The sequence below is a fragment of the Eublepharis macularius genome, chromosome 8 (genome assembly GCF_028583425.1).
Source record: "Eublepharis macularius isolate TG4126 chromosome 8, MPM_Emac_v1.0, whole genome shotgun sequence".
Taxonomy (NCBI): Eukaryota; Metazoa; Chordata; class Lepidosauria; order Squamata; family Eublepharidae; genus Eublepharis; species Eublepharis macularius.
In genome coordinates, this window is record NC_072797.1 from 52,782,222 (window position 1) to 52,803,621 (window position 21,400).

Below are 21,400 nucleotides of genomic sequence, written 5' to 3' on the forward strand. Positions count from 1 at the left end.
AAGACCTCATCTGAATGCTGAGAGAGGAGAGCAGGAAGAGATTAGAAGTAAAGAACGAAGTGATGCCCTCCCACACAAACACATTGTTGTCACCCACGGGGTAGCTAATGACCAGTATACCACAAAAAAACCCTACACAATTTAGATTTTAGATACATTCTTTATTTAAAATCCACTGTGGACATTTTTAATATAAGACATCCAGTAGATAAACTGGGATATTCTCAAGGTGTTAGTAGGGAAAAATGTAAAACAAACCAATATTTTTGTTTATCTGCAGTATGGTAAAAATGTATGGTGCCTTCAGTCATAATTTTGGATGGCTATGTTGTTATAATTGCTATCGGTTTAAAATTGGAGGGAACTGGGAGGATGTTATGTTTTTGTGCTTCCAGAAAAAGGCAAGAGACCATGGGTTACTCTTTACTGTTTATGAAACTTTGAATAAGCAATTTCTTTGTAATTAAGGAAAGACTGCCATTGAAGGAAGTACCATTCCAATACATTCTGCAGCCTTATGTGCTAAAACCACATTGGACCAAACCAGCTCACAAAACCTGGGCTGAAACCTGGTCTGTGGTGGGCCTTCTCAGTTTATCTTATCTGAGCATCTGCCCTGATTTCAGTGCATTGGATTAGATGTTCCTTAAAGTCTCCAGCTGCAATCCCACTGTATCGGATTCTGTTTTCTTTTTGTAAATTTGGGACATTTAGCTGTTCTCATACAGGCTAGCTCAGTTCTGTCAATATGAAATGCTTTTCTGTGGATACCTAAATTTAGTGAGCCTGCTTTATTAAATGGAAATGACATCAAAATGAGAAGGGAAACAGTACAGCAAACGGCTTAAGCATCATTGGTGAAAACGGATGGTTTATAATGTGTAAAATGTGTTTATTTGCAAATCCAAAGTTCAGATTTCCTCATACATTTTCATACTGATGGAGATAAAATGCTAAAGTCTTAAATCCCTCTATGCCATGCTGAGTTGCTAAGGGCTGTTGAGTTTTTGTTATTTCTCCTCTTGAGTTGGCTCTGATTAAGCCTGCTGAGTGAAAAATTTGTATTTGCCGACAGAAATAGGAACCGCACCACGTGCATTTGCAGCCAGCAAATGCTCCAATACATCACAAAGATTTGCTCAACCCACCTTCAGAGGGCAAATCGAGCATGTTATTTTCTGTTTAGATCTGATGTTGAAGCCTATCAGTCCTGAGTGTTACCCAATCTCTGATTAAAGAAAGGCCTACAAAGCTGCAAGTGCTCATGCACTGCCTCATTAGAGGCCTGGATAGAATGACCCAGGCACTCTTGCACAAGGCTGGGAGTGAACTTCAAACAAGAGAGTACATCCATCAAATCCAGGAAAGGCTTGTGTGTCATTTTTCCTACTTGCTTTTAAAGTCCTTTCAAAATACCCTTTCTGGCTGTTCCATTGAGGACCATCAGCACAAACAAACAAACCCAGAAGTGCTGGAAACGGTCCCCAAGTCTTTATATTTTTGTTCTTTACAGCGCTCAATAATGCTGTAGAAAGAAATATGCCTTATGTGAAGACTGTATATTAATTAATAGCAATATTTGACAGGCAGATTGTATGAGAAGGTATGGCTTTTACAGTACAGATATGATATGTCATTGTGTCTGAGGAAAGGATCATGTCTCTATTTTTCAGAACAGAGGCCACAGACTTCAGTCACTCTTAAAATTGTATTTGAGAGAGCCGAGCTGCTTACATTCCTGTTTCTCCTTTTCCTAGTGTTGCCAGGCCCATGCCTGCCAATCCTGGGAACTTTTTGACTATAATGGTCCAGCTCCCATTATAGCACTACACTTCTGCATCCAGCCATGCCTTTCCTTTTATTTCTCCTCTTCTTTTAAACCCCTCACTGTGTCCTGGCTGCCACCCTCCTGCACAGTCGCCAGACTCATCCTTGCCCAGCCAGCTAGAGGAGTCAATGGGGGCTTGTCACCATACTTCCCCGTAATGCAATGGTGCAAGTATGGCCAGGTTCCTGCATTCACAGTCCTGTTCAGCAATTCTAATATAGAGGTCTGTTCTTATGATATGCCATGATCTGGATAGCCTAAGCAAGCCTGATCTCATCAAATCTTGCAAGCTAAGCAGGGTTGGCCTTGGTTAGTAATTGGATGGGCGACCTCCATGGGCGACCAGGGTTACTATGCAGAGACAGGCAAGGACTCACCAGCTCTGGTTCTAATCAATGTCAGATCCAAAAGGTAGTTTCTTTTCCCCTCAAAAGCAGTCTCCAAGTACAGTGCTTTACTTTCCCCATGGGAGTAAATGACAACCATTCACTTTTATGAAAAAAGTTCCGTTTCTTGGAGGTGGGATTTTGGGAACTGCCTTTCAGGCAAGCTGGGGCTTGTGAGGAATTGCTGTGATGGACAATATGCTGTGTGAGGTATATGGCAAGGGCTGCTAGGATTTGTGGCACAGGTATGGAACCCTTTGTCATGATGGTGACAACAGGTAATTCATACAGGTCTTCTGTCATACAATAACATTGCCAGCTACAATTCACAGGACTATTATAATGTTAGAATTGGATCCATATGTTACACAAAACCATGCCAATCCTTTATTGATCCCCAAGGAACCTAAACAGCTGACAAGGGACTTATGGAATGTGTGTGTTTTATGTACTCTACCTGGCAGAAGATACAAAGATACACAAGGCCCCATCCCTGAGCAGGTGGTTGCAGCTCTCAGATCCACTGGAAATTTCAACTGACTGAAGGAATTTCTGTCAACAGACTGCAGTGCTCAACACCTGGGCCAGAGACTGTAACACAGCCTTGCCCCAGCCCTGGCCCTGCTTTCCCTGGATGACCTCCACCTGGCCCAGGCTCTCTTCCCCACTGTGGCTGCTGCTCTTGTCCCCGCCTACCATGGCATGGGCTGGGCTGGAGGTCATAACTAGACATGGGCACGGAACAAAAAAACCCCGAACCACAAACCATGGAACTGGACCAGTTACAAACCAGTTCATGGTTCATGGGGTTAAATGCCCCTTTCTGGCCTTAACAGCAGCAGGGGAAGGGGCCTTTAACAGTTTAAAGGGCCCTTTCCTGCCTTGCAAGCGGCAGGTCCCTTTAAACTATCTGCCACCTGCCAGTTGATAGTTTAAAGGGACCTGCTGGTGGCAGGGCCCTTTAAACTGCCCAAACCCCATCCCCCCTACCCCCAGCCCCATTCTTACCTTATCCTGCAGCGCAGCCCTTCCTCTCCTCCCAGGAGGGGTGGGAAGGCCGTTTTCGGCCTCTTCTGCCACCCTGCAGGCTCCCAGGGTGGTGGAAGAGGCCGAAAATGACCTTCCCACCCCTCCTGGGAGGAGAGGAAGGACGCTGCACTGGAGAATAAGGTAAGTGTGGGGCTGGGGCTGGGGGGGTAGGGGAGCTGGGGTTTGGGCAGTTTAAAGGGCCCTGCCATGGCATGATCCCCCCTGCTGCCTGCCAGCTGATAGTTTAAAGGGACCTGCTGTGGCAGGGCCCTTAAAGGGGGCAGTTTAAATTACCATTTCCCTGGGGAAATGGCCATTTAAACTGCCCCTGTAAATACAACCCAATGAACCAGCATGGAAAGGAGCTTCCACTAACCCTGGTTCGCAAACCCCGAACTGGCCTGGTTCGTGGGGTTTTTTTTCGGTCGTATTTTGGTTCATGCCCATCTCTAATCATAACCACCCTGCTGCCAGCAGTGGGAGCAGGCCCCACTCCCAAGTAGGTGGTTGCAGCTGCCTGCTGTGATGCACAGGTTGATGACATTGGGGCTGCGGGATGTGGGCTGGTGGCCTGCACTGTGCTCATCCTACTGTTGCCTGTTGCACATCAGGCTACTACTCACCATGGTAGCTGTGTTTGTGCAGCCACTCTGCCTCCACTGCTTTCCCCAACAGCTGCCCCACTAGTCTTGGGACACTTCCTCAACATCGGGTTCACGGACAGGGCTTGTGAAGGCCAAGTGAGTTCCCTTGGGGCAGTGGGGGTGTGATGAGCCCTACAAGGTGTCTGGTGGGAGCCTTGCTGGTCCTGCCTTCATCCAGGCTGTGACAGAATCCCAGACAGGGTGAAACAGCCTAACAGCAGAACAAACTATATAAGCAGAGGAACATAAACGAATGGTTTTAGATATTTATGGTTTTAGATATTTCAGTGAACGAATCCACTAGAAGAAAAGTCCACTGCTTACTTTAACAACACAGCTGTGTTTTCTTTTGACTCTCTCTCTTTATCTCATTTTATTTCCAAGCAGGCCACTTTGCTGCAGCTAGTAGAGACATTTAGTTCATTTCTGACACCGATGGTGCCAGATTTGGCATTAATTCTGTAGACTGTCAAACTGTTAAAAAAAGAATTCTAGGTTGTTTCTTCTCATTAAATAATGTTTATTTTTAGAGAGAAAGTTGTTTATGCCTGACTAGGACTGGGAGGATATCTACAGAAGCCTTGTGCCTCTGAATCCATGCATAGCTTCTGACAATTTGAGCTTCTCATCAACCAGGTGAACTTGGCTATAATCTAATTAGAATTAACATTCTGTTAACTGAAGCTTGTCTTATTTTGATTCTTATTTTATATGGCAAAATATGCTCCCCCGCATATAATACCAATGTGGATGCAGCCATGTAGAGTTCTGTGGGCAACCTAGGTTTAACTGTTTCCTCAGACATGCACCTTCTCAGACCAGTGCTAAAGACTGTTATTATTTGGGTTAGTGTACAAGAAAGTACTGCTCATAACACTCCATTGCATTACAGGTCAAGTGCTATTTCCCTAAGAAGCTCATCTCCTGGTCAGTTATCTCTCAAGCTAACTAGAGCTAGCTGCTTTTGGTTGGATGACAAGAAATGCTTTAACCTCTAATGTTAACCTCTTACTCTTGAGGAAACTCTTATTGGTTGCTGTTTAACTATGTGCACTATAATGCCAACTACTTTTCAAATATTTTTGGAGAAATTTTTAAATTTCACTCTGGGTCCCATGGATTGATGTGAACACTGTGACAAAAACACCCAACTAAGCAATTTTTTTCTAACTTTGATGGATCGTGTCTGTTTTGGTCAGTTTTCTTGATTGTTTCTTACATATGTTTTATGTGGTTGTTGCCTTCGCCAGATCTAACACCCTTATGGGTCTGGATGTATTTGTCCTCTGTGTCTGTGAAGTTCCAAGTTGCTCTCCACCATGACTGATACCATGGGGTAGATACAGGGCTGGACCTTTGGGAGAAGTCCCCCTCCCCCCTGCAAAAAAACCCCCTACTTCCTATCTTCTCAGGATATAACCCAGTAAAAAAATAGTAAGGCTTTATTTATGCAAAGATGAGACAGGAGAAAAAGGGGAAGTTTTTAAAGTCTCTTTTCTCCTTCTATTTTCTTTCTGGAAAAGCCACCTCAAGGCAGGGAGGAAAAAGTTTCATTTTTTGTGTTGCAATCTGCATTTGCAAAAGAAAATTAATTTAGTTTTAAATTAACATGGGGGGAGGGAAAGTGAGATGTAGTTTGAGACTTACCTTGTTATAAAAATGCTGCCTTGCTCCATTATTGCAGGAGTAAAAAAGAAACGATTTTACTGATGTGAGTTAATGATTCTTTTCTGTGCTTGTGTCTTGAACAAGAATAACATGACTGTGTAACATTAATATCTAGTAGGTGTTCATTTCCATGTCTTAGTCTCCATTTTGTTTGTGTGAATTTCAATGTGCATTTCATTTTTTGTGTTGTGGTCTTTCAGTTGTCAATCAGAGCTACAACCTACACTTCACAGTTCTCCTAAGTGTTTAATATATTGGAAGAGGTTATTGTCGAGTGTTCATTCTGTCCTTTGCATTTGAAGCAAATCAAGTAATATATATTGCCTTCTAAAGCCATCCCCTGACCATTAGGCCCAAAGTACAGTACTGCAGTATGGGGCAAATGTAACCACCACTTCTGAAAGACTATATGATAATACACACCAGCAGCTTATGAGTTTTGATGCTATGAGTCAGGTGACAACATTTAGAAAATAGACAAGTTTTTTCTAAACACCATCCAAGAAAGCTCATCTGTTTTGTAGAGTAGAGGTTTCCACCTTTCCAAAAGTAAAAAAGCAAAAAAATTCACTCAGCCAGATGTGAAGTGAGAAACCAGTGATGAACTATCAGATCTCTCTATGTGCAGATACTTCTGATTGAGAACCTGCAATATTGTCCTGTCTTAAAGTAGTCCGAGAGGGGTCTGATTTCTGCAGGAAGCCAACTCATTCATGTGTAAAGCCTTGAAGGTCTCAGGCCAACTCTGGGTTCCTGGAGATGTTAAGGGTGAAGCCTGGGGAGTGGGGGTTTGGAGAGGGGATGGACCTCTATACCATAAAGTCCACCATCCAAAGCAGCTGTTTTTCTCCAGACAAACTTATCTCTGTCGTCTGATTCTGGGAGATCTCCTGGCCCCACCTGGATGTTGGCAACCCTATTGCAACTATATTATTTGTTCAAAAATGGAACTTGTGAATGAAACGAAACAAAGCCTGTGCCTTATCTTGCCATGTTTCATTGCCAGAAACATTTAATTTTCTCCAAGTAACCCCCCCCCCGGCCAAAACTCGTTGATGTTTGAGGGAAATAAGTTGTTGGGTATGGGATAGAAGGAAAATGTTGGAATGAAAAAACTATTGCAAGGTTCATGTGCATGTGTTGAGTTTAATACCCCTTGCTGTCCCTGCTTAAAAATATGCTCCTATCCTTGCTCAAGAAGGCATGAAGGGGGGGGGGACCTATGCTACCATGCTATGTGAATATGGGTCCACTCTGAAAGGGACAATGTTAATTACTCATACACGGGTACCCTTTGTGCTCTCTGTCATTTATCCTCCTCTGTCTGCTCAAGTTACCAGTGCCTAATTTACCGGCCATTGGTTTTCATGAGCCAAAGCAAAATCCATGACAGCGGCTTCTGAATACAATAGAAATATTTAGTTATAGTATGCAGTTCTAGAATATTAAACCTTATATAATTTCATTCTTTTTCTTCAATCACTGTGTTGTATGAAAACATTGCCAGAGAACCCATGATGTCACGTCCGCATTTTTTTCTGTTCCACCCAATAATCTGTTATATGTAGCTTCATTTATTTATTCATTTATTATTTACTTTTACCCCACCTTTCTCATCTATGGGGACATCTCCTCCATCTTATCCTCACAACAATCCTGTGAGATAGGTTAGGCTGAGAGGGTGTGACTGGCCCAAGGTCACCCAGCAAGCTTCACTGGCACATTGGGGATTTGAATCTAGGTCTCCCAGATCCTCATCTGACATTCTAGACCCACACCTATAATTTTTGTCCATACGTCTGAAGACTACTAGAGGCTACCACAGGTATATGTTTACAACCAAAATGTACTAATGGTCCCTCATGGGATACAATCAACCCAGTAACACCAGTATAGAAAATTCTCAATTACTGCTTTATAAAGTGCAAAGTGCTCATGTAGTGAACTTTATAAACAATATACCCAAAATGCATCAACTTTCAAATACAATGGATAAATATACAGAATATATGAGCCCCGTGACACAGAGTGGTAAGCTGCAGTACTGCAGTCCAAGCTCTTCTCACGACCTGAGTTCGATCCTGGCGGAAGGTTGACTCAGCCTTCCATCCTTCCAAGGTTGGGATGAAGTGTGCTTGTAATCTTACTCCAAATGACCCAACAGTAAGTCTTTCAGTGGACAACTGTGGGCAATGTTGTACCAAAGGTGTGTACCAATTCAAGCATGGCCAGTATCCAGTACAATGATACATACAGCAATAGCACTAAATTACTATTTAATTACACCCTATCCCTTAAGTTGTCAGATCTGTGGCTAAATAATAATTGTAATCCAGTCTACCTTCTGCAATCAGACAAGAGCCCGTTGTTTCCAAAAGAGATTTACTGAAAAGGCAATCATTATAGTCCACTGGCCCAGATGCAATATCTGGGTTGGTACACGTGTATTGTTACGAATGACAGGCAAAGCATAAGGTACAAAGTATCAAAACCCAGCAGACCCAACCTCCCCCCATAGTTCTCAAAACAATCTCTTTGAAGCTGAGAAAGCGAAAGTTTCCCAAGGCTGGAGAAGCGATAGCCAAAACAATCCTCTTCTGTGAGATAGCTGCTGGGAACATCCTGGCACCTGTGAACAAAGCACTTAGAATACTGAAAGAATTAATATGGAGTCTCTTTGGTTACATACATATATTCAAACTCTGATGTACCTCTTTGAGACAGCTTCCTTATATTACAGCCCTTCTACCTGAGTAAAGAAGCCCTCTTGAATAATTCAGTTTTGCATAGTATGCAGAAAGCCAGGAGAGTGGGGGCTTTCCTAGTATTATGTTGCTGTGGTTTACCCAGAACAGTCCCCTGTCCCCAGAAGAAGTGGTTTTGGAAAGATTTCCATGGAGACATAAACATAGTAAATGTTGTGTTATGATGGGTCACTAGGATATTTTTGACTTGTGCTATTTTGACTTGTGCAAACTGAATCCATTTTTATTTTTATATCTTTCTGTTTTCCTGTAAAATAAATGTATTTTGATCTTATTTGTACATCAGTAAACCAGGCCTGTAATATAAGTGACATTGCATTGCACACTTAAATACCATATTAATCGCATATAAAAACAGTATATCATGTGTACACTATACCAATAATCTACAAAACCATCACCAAAGAGTGGAAAATTGAAACGATTCACATAATTATAAAAATAAAGAAAATAGGGAACTTTTACCCCTCCATTATTACCGCATGGATTCATTCATGATACATGAGATTGTTGCTGAGCCAAGCATGTTGCAGAAGCCCCTCAGATAATGCAAGCACTACAGATGGAGAAGTAACATTGAAGCGCGGTGCTGCTACACTAGGACGGTAGATGAGTCCTAGCACTGGTATGAAAAGATTCTTATGCCCAGTCCTATGAACTGCTATGTTGATGTAGCACCTCAAAGGCTCGACTTATAATTGCACCCCACCAAGTCTTTTTCTTTGTTGGATTAAGATCAGAAAGGTATTCATTTACCTATATTTCAGTAAGGCTTTTGACAAGGATCTTCATGATGTTCAGATGTGTAAACTGTAGGATTATGGACTGGACTCTAAGATGGTTAGTTGGATAGGGAACTGGCTAGATAACCACACCTAAAGAGTAGTTGTCAATGCCATCACATCTGACTGGAGGGAGGTGTCCAATGGAGTGCCACAGGGCTTGGTTCTGGGCCCAGTGCTTTTCAATATTTTTATGAATGATCTGGATGGTGTGAAGAGATTACTCATTACATTTATAGATGACACCAATCTGGGAGGAATAGCAAACATCCTTGAAGATATAGAAGTCAATGAGAACTGAACACACTGGAAAAGTGGGCGAATTTGAGTAAGACACAATTTAACATGGATAAGTGTTGGGTTCTGCACCTAGGCAACAAAAATGCAAAATATGCATACTCAATGAGGGATACACTTCTGGGTAGTATTGTATGTGAACAAGATCATTGGATATGGGTGGATAGGAAGCTATATATGAGCAGTCAGTGCGATGTAGCAGCAAACAGGCAAATGCAGCCTTGAAGTGTATCAACAAAAGCATAACCTCCAAATCACAGGATATCATTGTCCCACTACACACTGCATCGGTCAGGCTCCACCTGGAGTATTGAGCACAGTTCTGGAGGCTTCACTTCAAAAAGGATGTGGACATGGGTGCAGAGGAGAGCAACCAAAATGATCAGGGGCCCGGAGACCAAGCCCTACACGGAAAGACTGAAGGACTTCGGAATGTTCAATTTTGAGAAGAGGAGGTTAAGGGGAGATATGATTGCTCTCTTTAAGTATTTAAAAGGCTGTCACTTAGGGGAGGGAAGGGAACTGTTCATGTTGGCAACAGAGGATAAGACTCACAATAATGGGTTTAAACTACAAGGGGAAGATACCAGCTGGACGCTAGGAAAAAATTCCCACAATAACAGTGGAATTGGCTGCCTAGGGATGTAGAAGGCTATCCCTCTTTGGCAGTCTTCAAGGACCGGCTGGATGAATACTTGTTGGGGATGCTTTAGGCTGCTCCTTCTTTGGGCAGAGGGTTGAACTAGATGGTCTGTAAGGCCCCTTCCAATTCTAGAATTCAGTGATTCATTAGACAACAAACAAGTACATAAGCACAAAATGCCAATCTTCTTTACTCTTACATTCTATAAATATGAATTAATAGTTATTCTGAGATCCATTTCGAACATTACTTTTTCCCTATAAAAGGGTGGTCTCCAGTGGGAAAATATATGTATGATGTAATGAATACAAGACTGTATGAGAATTTTATCCAGTGTCTATCCCAGGCTTGTGCAGTTGATGCATACATTACATATCTGATCCATGTACCTATAGTGAAAGAAGTGCCACCTTTCATATTTTACTATGTATAAAGGTCTTCCTATGTTAGATATAAAATCTATCTGGGCCTGGAAAGAAATAAAAGGGGACTTCTAAGTGATAGTTATCAAGTTTGCAAGCCATTCCAGGCTAATGCTATGCAATCAGAACTGCTAACCAAGAAGGCTGAAGTATTTGCGGTAGAAAGTAAAATAATCTGCTAGGCCAAAGCCAGAAGTGACCGCAGAATGATCACCTCATCTAGCCATTTATCAAAGAAGGAGGAGGGGACTTAAGAAAAAATTAGGCTTTGCTTTAGCACACTTGTCTGAAATGTTTTTCTTGGTTATGAGCCATTTAAATGGGCAGATATGAAAAGGTGGCTTAAAAGATCAAGGCCAGATAAAGACCAAAGGAAGCAGCTCCCCAAGAAGGTTACCTGAAGAAAGGAAATAGGGAAGATCTACCCTGGGCCCTAAACCATAGAGAACAAAAAAGACCTATTTGAGTTCAAGAAAGATACCCACCCCATTCAAGAAAAGACCCAAAGTTAAAGGAAAGGGGGAACTCTCCTATTAATGATTCTCCAGTAGAGATGGGCACAAACGGAAATACAAACCAAAGTTTGTCACAAACTGGGCCGTTGGTGATTCAGGAACCAGTGCTTCATCAAAGCCCATTTCTGATGAACCGTGATGACCTTTAGGCCAGTTGGTTCATTTTTCAGTTTGTCACGGCAGACAACCTGGTGCTGATCAAACAATTTCCTAGGCAACCAGGGATGGGATTTTTTCAGTAGAAGTGTACAAGAAAAGTGTTGCTGCTTTCAAATGTCCACCGCTTTTTTCAGCTGAGGGGAGGGGGTCCCTCCTTGCCCTCCCCTCAGCTGAAAATAGCTGCCTCGTTTGCAATACATGTCACACTTTTTAAAATAAATTTTGATCAGGCATAGTAACTGGCAATGTTGGAACCCATCCCCCCTATTTGCTGATTGGGCTGTCCCCTGCCCACTGGAGAGGCAATTGGTGGCAGAGTTCTTAGGAAACACATGTACTTTTTGTGCTTGTTACACTCTCATTTATTTTTTTTAAGGCCAAGCCAGGAAAGGGTTAAAATGCTGCTGCTTCATCCCCTCCTGGCAGCTTTCCTGCCACTTTGTTTCTAAAGGGTTTTACAAAATGCTTGGGGGTTTTCTTCCTTTGGCAAAGCCTGAAACCTGCCAGGGAGGGAGGAAAAAGCAGCCATTTAATCCTTTCCTGCCTTTCAAAGCCAGGAGGAATGTGTAGTAATGTTACAATGTTACGATGTTACTATGTTACACTGCTACAATGTTACAACGCATTCTTGCCTTTGGGGAAAAAAGAGAGTATGAGCATACCCCAAAGGAGGAAGAGAAAAGCAGCCATTTAACCTTTTCTTGGCTTTTAAAGCCAGCAGGGAATAAGCAAACTCCTGCAAACATGGGAGGCAGAAAAGATACTGAAATGCTTTAAAGTCCCAGTACAAAAAGGACCTCAGCTGATGAGAGAGGGACGCTCCTCCCCTTACCTGAAAAAAGCATTTGAAAGCAGCAACACTTTTCTTGCGGCACCAGAAAAGTGTTGCTGCTTTCAAAAGGGCAGCTTTTTTCAGCTGATGGGGAAATCCCCCTCCCATCAGCTGAAAAGCAGCAAATGTTTGAAAAGGGGAAACGGAAGTGCACACCCCTATTCTGCAGACCTTCTGCTGCACTATTTTCACAAACCAAATAAACCGGTTCGTGAACCGAGGAAAGTTTGTGGAAGTTCATGGATTGTAAAACGCGACAAATCATGAACCGCATGGTTCAGATTTTTCCCAGTTTGTGCCTATCTCTGTTCTCCAGATTTGGCATTTTGTAGCCTAAGCTTGTCCAGCCAAGGCCAACCACAAAAGCAGAAGAGTTCCAGAAAAAAGAAAAAACAAGACTCAACTGAGTATCAGCTGCCTGACCAAAATCTTACCCAGCTTCATATTCCTAATTTCTTGCTATGGTGAAGACACAAACCTGCAAAGCTACTTTATCAAGGGAGCTTTGATTTATGTTAACCTGCACCTTATAAGTAAAATTGTACCTGCCTGCATGAGGGCACATAGTAAAATATGCACAGCTAAAAGTATGTGAGGGTTGGCCAGGCCTGGTTAAGGTTAAATAACAAAGTTCACAGGTCCCACTGAAAAGAGTTGAAATGGTCCTACGACTCCATGAAATCTAAAGGGAGAAGTCACGTACACAGAAGTTGCAGTCAAAGGTATGCTGAAACCAATTCCAGACAGCAGCCACCTAGGACATGTAATCATGGGATCAGACAAGATTAGCACCCAATCAAACACTGACACCTTGCCAATGGTGCTCAAGTTACCATATATGGGCAGGAAATCTAGCTACAGCTAACTATAAAAGCAGGATCCAACAAAGGTGCTCCTTTGACACATTTCTCCTGATTGATCAGCACTGAACAGCTTGACCAACCATCTGGATTTTTATCAGAGACTTCCTTAAAGTTCTCTCCTGGTCAAATGGCTTCTTTCTGATCAATCAGCATTGAGGTATTCTGCTCTGGCCAGTCAATTTGAGTAAGCCCAAATACAAGCTTGCTAATAAAATATGCGTTGCAATCAATAAAGCTATAGGTTTGTTTTTCAAAATGCCCTGGGTGTTTGTCTCTTCCTTTCCCTCTCCTTGGAATACCTGAGGCTTGGATTGATGGACCTGGGCAATATTTAGAGAGCTGGCAGCCTTAGAATGATCACCTCAGGCAAGCCACCCAGCCTTATAGAAATTTATTTCTGATAATTTGGTGACAAGGGTGGGATTGTAAGAGGCATTAGAAAGAAGGAGGGTTGTGTCTGGCTTGCTGTGTCACAAGCTGTACACAGAATCACAGAGTTAGAAGGGGCCATACAGACTTTCTAGTTCAACCCCCTGCTCAATGCAGGATAAGCCTAAAGCATCCCTGACAAATATTCATCCAGCCTCTTCTTGAAAAATGCCAGTGAAGGGGAGCTCACCACCTCCCTAGGCAGCTGATTCCACCTTTGAACTACTCTGACCGTGAAAAAGTTTTTCCTAATATCCAGCCGATACCTTTCTGCATGTAATTTAAGCTTGTTGCTTCGAGTCCTAAAGAGAGCAATCATGTCCCCCCTCAATCTCCTCTTCTCCAAACGAAACATTCCCAAGGCCCTCAGCCTTTCATCATAGGGCTCAGTCTCCAGACCCCTGATCATCCTCGTTGCTCTCCTCTGCATCCTCTCGATTTTGTTCACATCCTTTTTGAAGTGAGGCCTCCAGAACTGCACACAGTAGTCCAGGTGCGGCCTGGCCAGGGCAGTATAGAGAGGGACTATGACTTCCTGTGATTTTGATGCAATGGCCCTTTTGAAACAACCCAAGACTGAGTTTTTCTTTTTTTGCCACCACATTACACTGACTGCTCATATTTAGTTTACAGTCCACTCTTAGCCCAAGATCTCTTTTGCATACACTATTACCCAGAAGTGTATCCCCCATCCTGTATTTGTGCTTCACATTTTTGTGGCCCAGATGTAATACTGTGCACTTATCTATGTTGAATTGTATCCTGTTCACAACCGCCCACTTCTAGAGAGTATTCAGGCCTTGTTGAATTTTAACTCTATCTTCTTGGGTGTTTGCCACTCCTCCCAATTTGGTATCATCAGCAAATTTAATGAGTAGCAACTGGAATTCAAGGAAGACATGGTCACTTCCCCCTAAGGTCCCCACCACCTTCACTCCATCTACCAATTCTTCCCTGTTTGTTAATATTAAGTCTAGTATGGTCGAGCCCCTTATAGCTTCACCATTTGAAAAAGGAAGTTATCAGCCAGGCAGGTCAGGAAGTTGCATGATTCTTGACGCTTTGCTGAGCCTGTCTCCCAGCACACATCGGGGAAGTTGAAGTCACCCATAATTATAAGGTTCTGATGTCTGGATACTCTACCAATCTGTTCAAGGAGGGCAGCATCCATTTCCTCTCCCTAATCAGGCGGTCTGTGGCAGACTCCAACAACAATACCCTTTCTTCCTCCCCTTATTTCCACCCATATACTTTCCACCGGGCTATCAGCCACATTCTCCAGAACTTCCCGACAATCAAGCCCACTCCTCACATACTATGCCACTCTGCCTCCTCTTCTACCCTTCCGTTTTTTCTTGAACAACTCATACCCATCCACTACCACATTCCAGTCATGGGAATCGTCCCACCACGTCTCGGTAATTCCTACTATATCATATCCCTCTGTTTGCAAGAGAAGCTCAAGCTCTTCCTTATTACCCATACTTTGGGCATTGGTATATAGGCACTTGTAGCCTTGTACAAATCTTTGTTTGATCTGTCCTACTCAGGTGGGCCCCCGCTGTTATCACTTCATTGAAATCCCCATGTTAATCATCCCCTTCCCTTTGTGGCATCAGTTTAAAGCTCTCTTGATGAAGCTCTCCAGGTTCTTTCCAAACATTTTCTTCCCTGACCTTGAGAGGTGAAGCCCATCATGTGCTAGAAGGCCTTCTCTAAGAAAACTTATCCCGTGGTCCCAGAACACAAAGCACTCCTGCTGTCACCATCACCTCAGCCCATGATTCACCTCGAGTACGGTCTGCTCCCTTTGCATTCCTTTTCCTTTGACAGGAAAGATAGAAGAGAATACCACCTGTGCCCCCACTGTCTTCAGCTGCCTTCCAAGAGCTTCATAGTCCTCTTTAATTTTTGTGATGGTATTTGTGGCCATGTCATTCATTTCACGTGAACCAGCACAAACGGGTACTGATCAGTCGGTTGATTGGTTTCGGCAGTTGGTCTGTAATATCCTGAATTCTGGCTCCCGGCAAGCAACACATCTCTCGAAGTAGGGGATCTGGCCTGGAGATATAACGTTCCATACCCCTGAGCACAGAGTCCCCCATGACCACCATTTTCCATTTTCTTCCACTTCTGTGTGGCCCCATGCTCTATTCACTCTCTCCTCCAGGTTTTTGTGGTTCTCCTTCCACTCTCGTCTCTGTCACCATCTCAAGCACCTCAAAACGATTCTTGAGCTCCAGTGGACCAGAACATCGCCTTAGTCCACATCTTCTGGTTTGTACTGCAGAACTGAGAGGAGGCTCAGAAGGGAGATCGACTCTTCCTTCTTCTCTTAGTGAGAAAAAGCCTATGAAAAGCCTATGAAAAGTATAAATATAATGTGATCTTACATATATATTATTAGTGCCAGAGAAAAACCTTTGCAACTTGCTTCTATGCATCTTTACTCAGAAGTAAGTAAGTGTGTTGAATGGGATATGCTCAGATAATTGTAAGTAAGAGCTGAGACTTACTTTCACATAGGGTATACATGAAAGATAATAAAAAATGAAAGCTTAACATATGAAAGAATTTTACTTGGCATCCAACTATAGAAAACTCTAGTGCTACCTGTAACCTGGGAATTCCAGACATATTCATGTTTATTTTTCAGATGCTCATTAAATAAAGTGAGCCATAGATTATGACAAATCTTGTGTTGCCCTTCAGAGATACATCATCTACTGCTTGAGGCCAAGAAATGAGTCGTTTCCATAATTAGTAAGGGAAATTGAATAATTGGGCTGTGGTTTATGAGGGTTCTTACACTAAGAAGAGAAGTTCCCAGTCAAGTGGGTTAACTTGATTTATTTCTTAGCACACAATTAACTACATCCATTTAGCATAAATTCTACACTTGCATATTTATTTTGTACTTTTTTTCTTGCCAGAAAAAAACCACAGGATGAACATTTTCTGCTCGCATTTTCTGAACAAAGATGTGCCCACACAGTACTTAACATGATTTCTGGCAGACGTTATGTTGTAATGTGGTTTTCCATTGACAGTAACAGAAACATAAGTAGTTTTTCTCCAATAAGTTGGGTTGTATTTCACTGAAAGCTCCACCTATTGGAAACACAGCAGTTTAATTCATTTTCTCATAAACAATCAGCCATGCTTACACCGATTCTTTTACAGCTGGAATATGTCTCCTGTTATAAAACAAGCCCAAATGAATTGCGTGGGACTTCCTCTCATATAAAGATCTTTATAATGCAGTTTTAAAAACCTTATTACTACCAAAATGACCTTAGTTGCACCCCAACACTTTTACTATGGGAAGGGAGATGTAGAGCATTTACATGAGCCCCTCAAAAGTACAGCTTCTCAGCCTCAAGGTAACAAGTACATGTTGCTCTTAGGCTGTCAGAGAACTAGCCAAGGTAATTATGACCATTAGTGGTATATATTAATGCACTACGGAACACACATAAAACTTGCAGTCTTGGTGTACTTAAGTCAGCAGTAGGCATGGGCACGAACCCCCCCAAAAAACGAACCGGGAGGTTTGAGGTTTGTACAGTTTCACGAACCACAAACCATGAACTTTCACAAACTTGCCCCGGTTCCCAAACTGGTTAGTGTGGTTTGTGAAAACATCATCACTTCTGGGGCTGCTGCTGCTTCCCAGCCACTTTATTTCCAAAGGGCTGTGCAAAATGCTTGGGTTTTTTCCTCTTTGCACAGCCTGAAACATGCCTTAGAGGGAGGGGAAAGCAGCAATTTAATCCTTTCCTGGCTTTTAAAGCCAAGAAGAAAGTGCAGTAATGTTACAATGTTGCAATGCTACAATGTTACAACATTGCTACACTTTCTTGCCTTTGAAAAAAAGAGTGTGTGTGCATACCCCAAAGGAGGAAGGGGAAACCAGCCATTTAGACCTTTCCTGGTGTTTAAAGCCAGCAGGGAATAAGCAAACTTCTGCAAACATGGGAAGCAGAACAGATACTGAAACGCTTTAAAGTTCCAGCTGGCATTTGAAAGCAGCAACACTTTTCTTGCATGCAAGAGAACTGTTGCTCCTTTCAAACGCTGGCGATTTTCAGCTCATGGGGGATCCCCCTCCCATCAGCTAAAAAAGGCTGGGTGCACAACTCTACTGCAGAAAGCTCATCTCTGGTTGTCTAGGAAACTGATTGATCAGTGCCAGGCTGTCTGCAGTGATGTGCTGAAAATGAACCAAATGAACCAGCCTAAAGTTTGTCCCGGTTCATCAGAAATGGGTTCTGATGAACTGCTGGTTTGTGAACCATGAACTGGCCAAATTCATGATGAATTTTGGTTCGTATTTCAGTTCGTGCCCATGTCTAGTCAGCAGTGACTCATCTCGAACCAGCTTACCAACACTGTATAAAGATGAAAATGAAGTATTCAAGATTACTCTGATTTCTTGATATTTCCTGTCTTGCAACTTCTAATAGAATCAATCAGACTTTTGATAACAAATAGTGATCTGGAAGAAGATCTACAAAGTTGCCTTTGAATAAATAAGAAAAAAACTCATAAAATGTGGTGTGATAAATGTATTTTCTGTTGACCTCAAATATGTAAATATCTCATTTAACTTTATGAGTACTATGCTTGACTATGAAAGATAGCAAGATGTTTTTCAATGCTGTTTCTGAATAGCTCAAAAATAGCTTTCATACATCTGAAACTAAAAACTTTAATTAGATATAACATGCTAATTTTTTGTATGATTAGATATTGTCAACAACAGTGGGCTTTTTATGCTCTCAACGACATCTTCATTTTTCAGAATTACAAATTTATTGCATATTAAGCAGTAAGCTAATAGCATTCAAATCCTCCAGATCTAGCAGTAAAAGGAGAAATAGCTGTTATTTAGAAATGGATAAAGTTCTTTTAATATACAGTTTCATACTATATTTGTTGGAGAAAGACAATTCTACAGTATTAAAAATTAACTGCTCCCAAGTATGTCTTGTGTGCATGTACCATAAAAGAAACAAGGAATGCTAAAAGAAACAAGGAATTCTGGGATTTTAGACAGCAGTCTCATGACTGGGGAGGGGAACAATCCAAACCTCACTAAAGTAAGTGTTAAATCATCCATTGATTGTGCCCTAGTTATGTATGAATAAGACATAGTCTGTTCACTTGATGCCTTATTCATACATAATCTTTCAATATGCAGAGTACTGTATATGTAATATTCCTGAAACAACAATCAGGCTGCTACAAATAGATGCTTTCCGGTAACTATTTTGTTAGAAAACAAATCAATATTCTTTCAGTATTCACCATTCCTTCCATAGCTTAACGGAAGTGTTGTTCAAGAGATTCTCAAACACACACACACACAATGAAGCCAAGACTGAAGCAGAAAGGAAAAGAGGGAAATTATGCCGCCTAGCTACAAGCTGCAGAGGGAAATTAATATTCAAAAGGTTAAGGTGTCTGTGAAATGTATGTAATGAGTAACACTCATAGTTTGTTACTATAGGTTCATTGCCTCTAATGTTGAGGACGGCACATGGATAATTTACGATTCCCATTGTCCCCTCTGCAGGGATTAATTCTGAATTATTTATGTACCTATATACGCACAGAACTGAAACATTTTAGTTAAAGTCAGCCACTCACTCATAGTCTTGAAATTATGCAGCCCTTGTTGCTAAAAATGATGTTAGCCTCTTGTGATTTAAGTCATAACATTTTATTTTCAGTCCCACCGAGAGAGAAAGCATACAGAGGGTGGGAAAGATATATTTTCTGGAAGAAATCTCTGAATGCATTTTTTAAAGATGTAAAGAGATAATGGTAATTTTGTTGAGTCAAATTATCATTGTACCATGCATGTAAATAAAACTTTATTTTATTCATGATTTTTTATAATTTTCTCTCTCTTACTATACTGTGAACTTGGCCTGTTTTTTTTTTTAAAAAAGAGGGTTATCATTCCTTTTTTTAAAGCTGTACAATTCATTTTAAAAAGATCCCATCTACTTTAATTTTAATAAAGAGAATTTCATTTAAGGAAATTGGCTGCAGTGCTAAAAATTTTCCCCAAATTGCTCTATTTGGTACCATTGAAACCATCAACTTCTGTTTCCATTTTACCACAATTTTTTACTGATCGTGTCAGTATGATACCTTTGACATTACTACTGGGAAAAATACAAAAATTAAACATTTCTTAGTAAAATACTAGATTAAGGAGATATAGAACTGATTTGAGGAGAGTTAGAAAGGTCTGCCCTGATAACATACATTTTATCCAGAAGAAGAGATTTATTTTAGCATATTAGACACGTTTTAACAATTCTTTCTCTTTTTCTCAGCAAAATTTTTCTTCATGACTGGAACTGTAAGCACGTTGAGATCTAGCTTAATTCCTGTAATGAGGCAAAAAATACCCACAGTGAGAATGAGGCTAATTAACACAAGGGAGAAAAGAACTAAAGCCTTCACTGGCCGACCCCAAGCCTTTGGGGTTTCAGACAAACTGGCCTGTTCTCTTTTCAAGAATTATACCCCTAATAATTATGATGTACTGCAAGCAGACAGCTTCGTACACGATTGGGGTATTTAGTATACAACAGATAAAGATTTAGAAGTGTCTGAAGTGTAAAAGAAAAAAATGTAAAAAAGATCAATCCCCTCCTTTTTTCTCTCCCTCCTCTCTGTACAACTCAACAATTGCTAATAAATTAGAAGGAGGGGCATATTGATGTACTGCTTGACTGTAACACAAAGAAGTGTAGTTAGCAAAAAGCTGCGGTGGGGAATGAACAGTATTTTAACTCGGCAGTTTAACCTCGGAGTCTGTCAGCTGTGACCTTTTACCAACCCCAATGAGAGCCTGATTTCTCACTTTGGCTACTCACTGTTGGATAAGTGAATGTAGAATTTGACAGCAAGAGGTTTTACATGAAAAGGGAAGGTACTTAAAAAGCATGTTTTGTGATGATAGGCTACATTTATTCACTGTTCATTACGCTTGGTGCGGCAGCAGCTTGGGTGGATTGATTGGGAGTGAGCAGCTTGTCTTCTGTGGAAGTAAAGAGGCATTATTGACCTGCTTGGGAGCTGCCGTGACCTCTAGATGACCCCCTGCTCACCTGAAATTGACCTTGAAAGCAACCTAGGCTTCACCTCATTTTGAATAAATAAGAAAAAGTATTTTAACATCATGTGGATTATTAGAATTGACATATTGCCCATTTCTCCTTTTCTCCAACTTTTATAGAAGTCCATGAGCATAAGGATATGGGGAGAGGAAACGAAGAATTGCTTTCTAAATATCCTAACTCCGCAGCTGCAAAGCTCAGTATTGGTTACAGATTTATGGATGTAGGGCAACTAGACATTCTATTGCTTGATGGTAAATTTTGCCATTCATCATTATTGATTAGAACCTACGCTGTATGGCAGAGCCCAAACCTTACTATGACAATTGCTATTTCAGTTGTTATAGGCCATAATGGGCCATAGGGATGATTTAAAAGAGCACAATAGCTATCTGTAATTACACATGAATAATCCATGAATTCTCTTCCATTGTACTCATAATCAGACCCTAACAACAAAGGCCAAGACATTTGTACTTGTTTTTGCTTTTACTACTTGCACCTAGACCTAAAGGTATTTTTCCCAAAACATGCAAGCCTCCACAGCAGACAAGAAGCAGTTGTCCTTCCTGCTTGATCTTGAGATCTCTCCCTCAGGTTTCAATGAATCAGCTGAAGTGGAGTTTAATGGAGTGTTACATTATCAATGATGGTTCAATCACCAAATTAACTTGACTTCTTGGGGTAAAGTGGTCGAATGGCTGCATTAACAATTGCCACTGAAGCAGCTGACTTTGTCTATGTTTAATTTTCGTGTGGGTTGTTTGTAAGTTCTAGTGGCATCTGCCACTTTGACCATTTCTCTTTGCAGACACAAGCTAAAGAATAGAGAAAGACCCTTCTAAAGGAGCTGCTGTTGTAATTTTTCATGGTTTAATCAATACCTGTTGTTATCAGAATTATCATCTGACAGAGCTGTCTCCCCAGATACAAGGACTCAATAATTCACTTTCTCAAACATCCCTGGATCTCAGGCAATCCTGTCTTTGCTTGGAT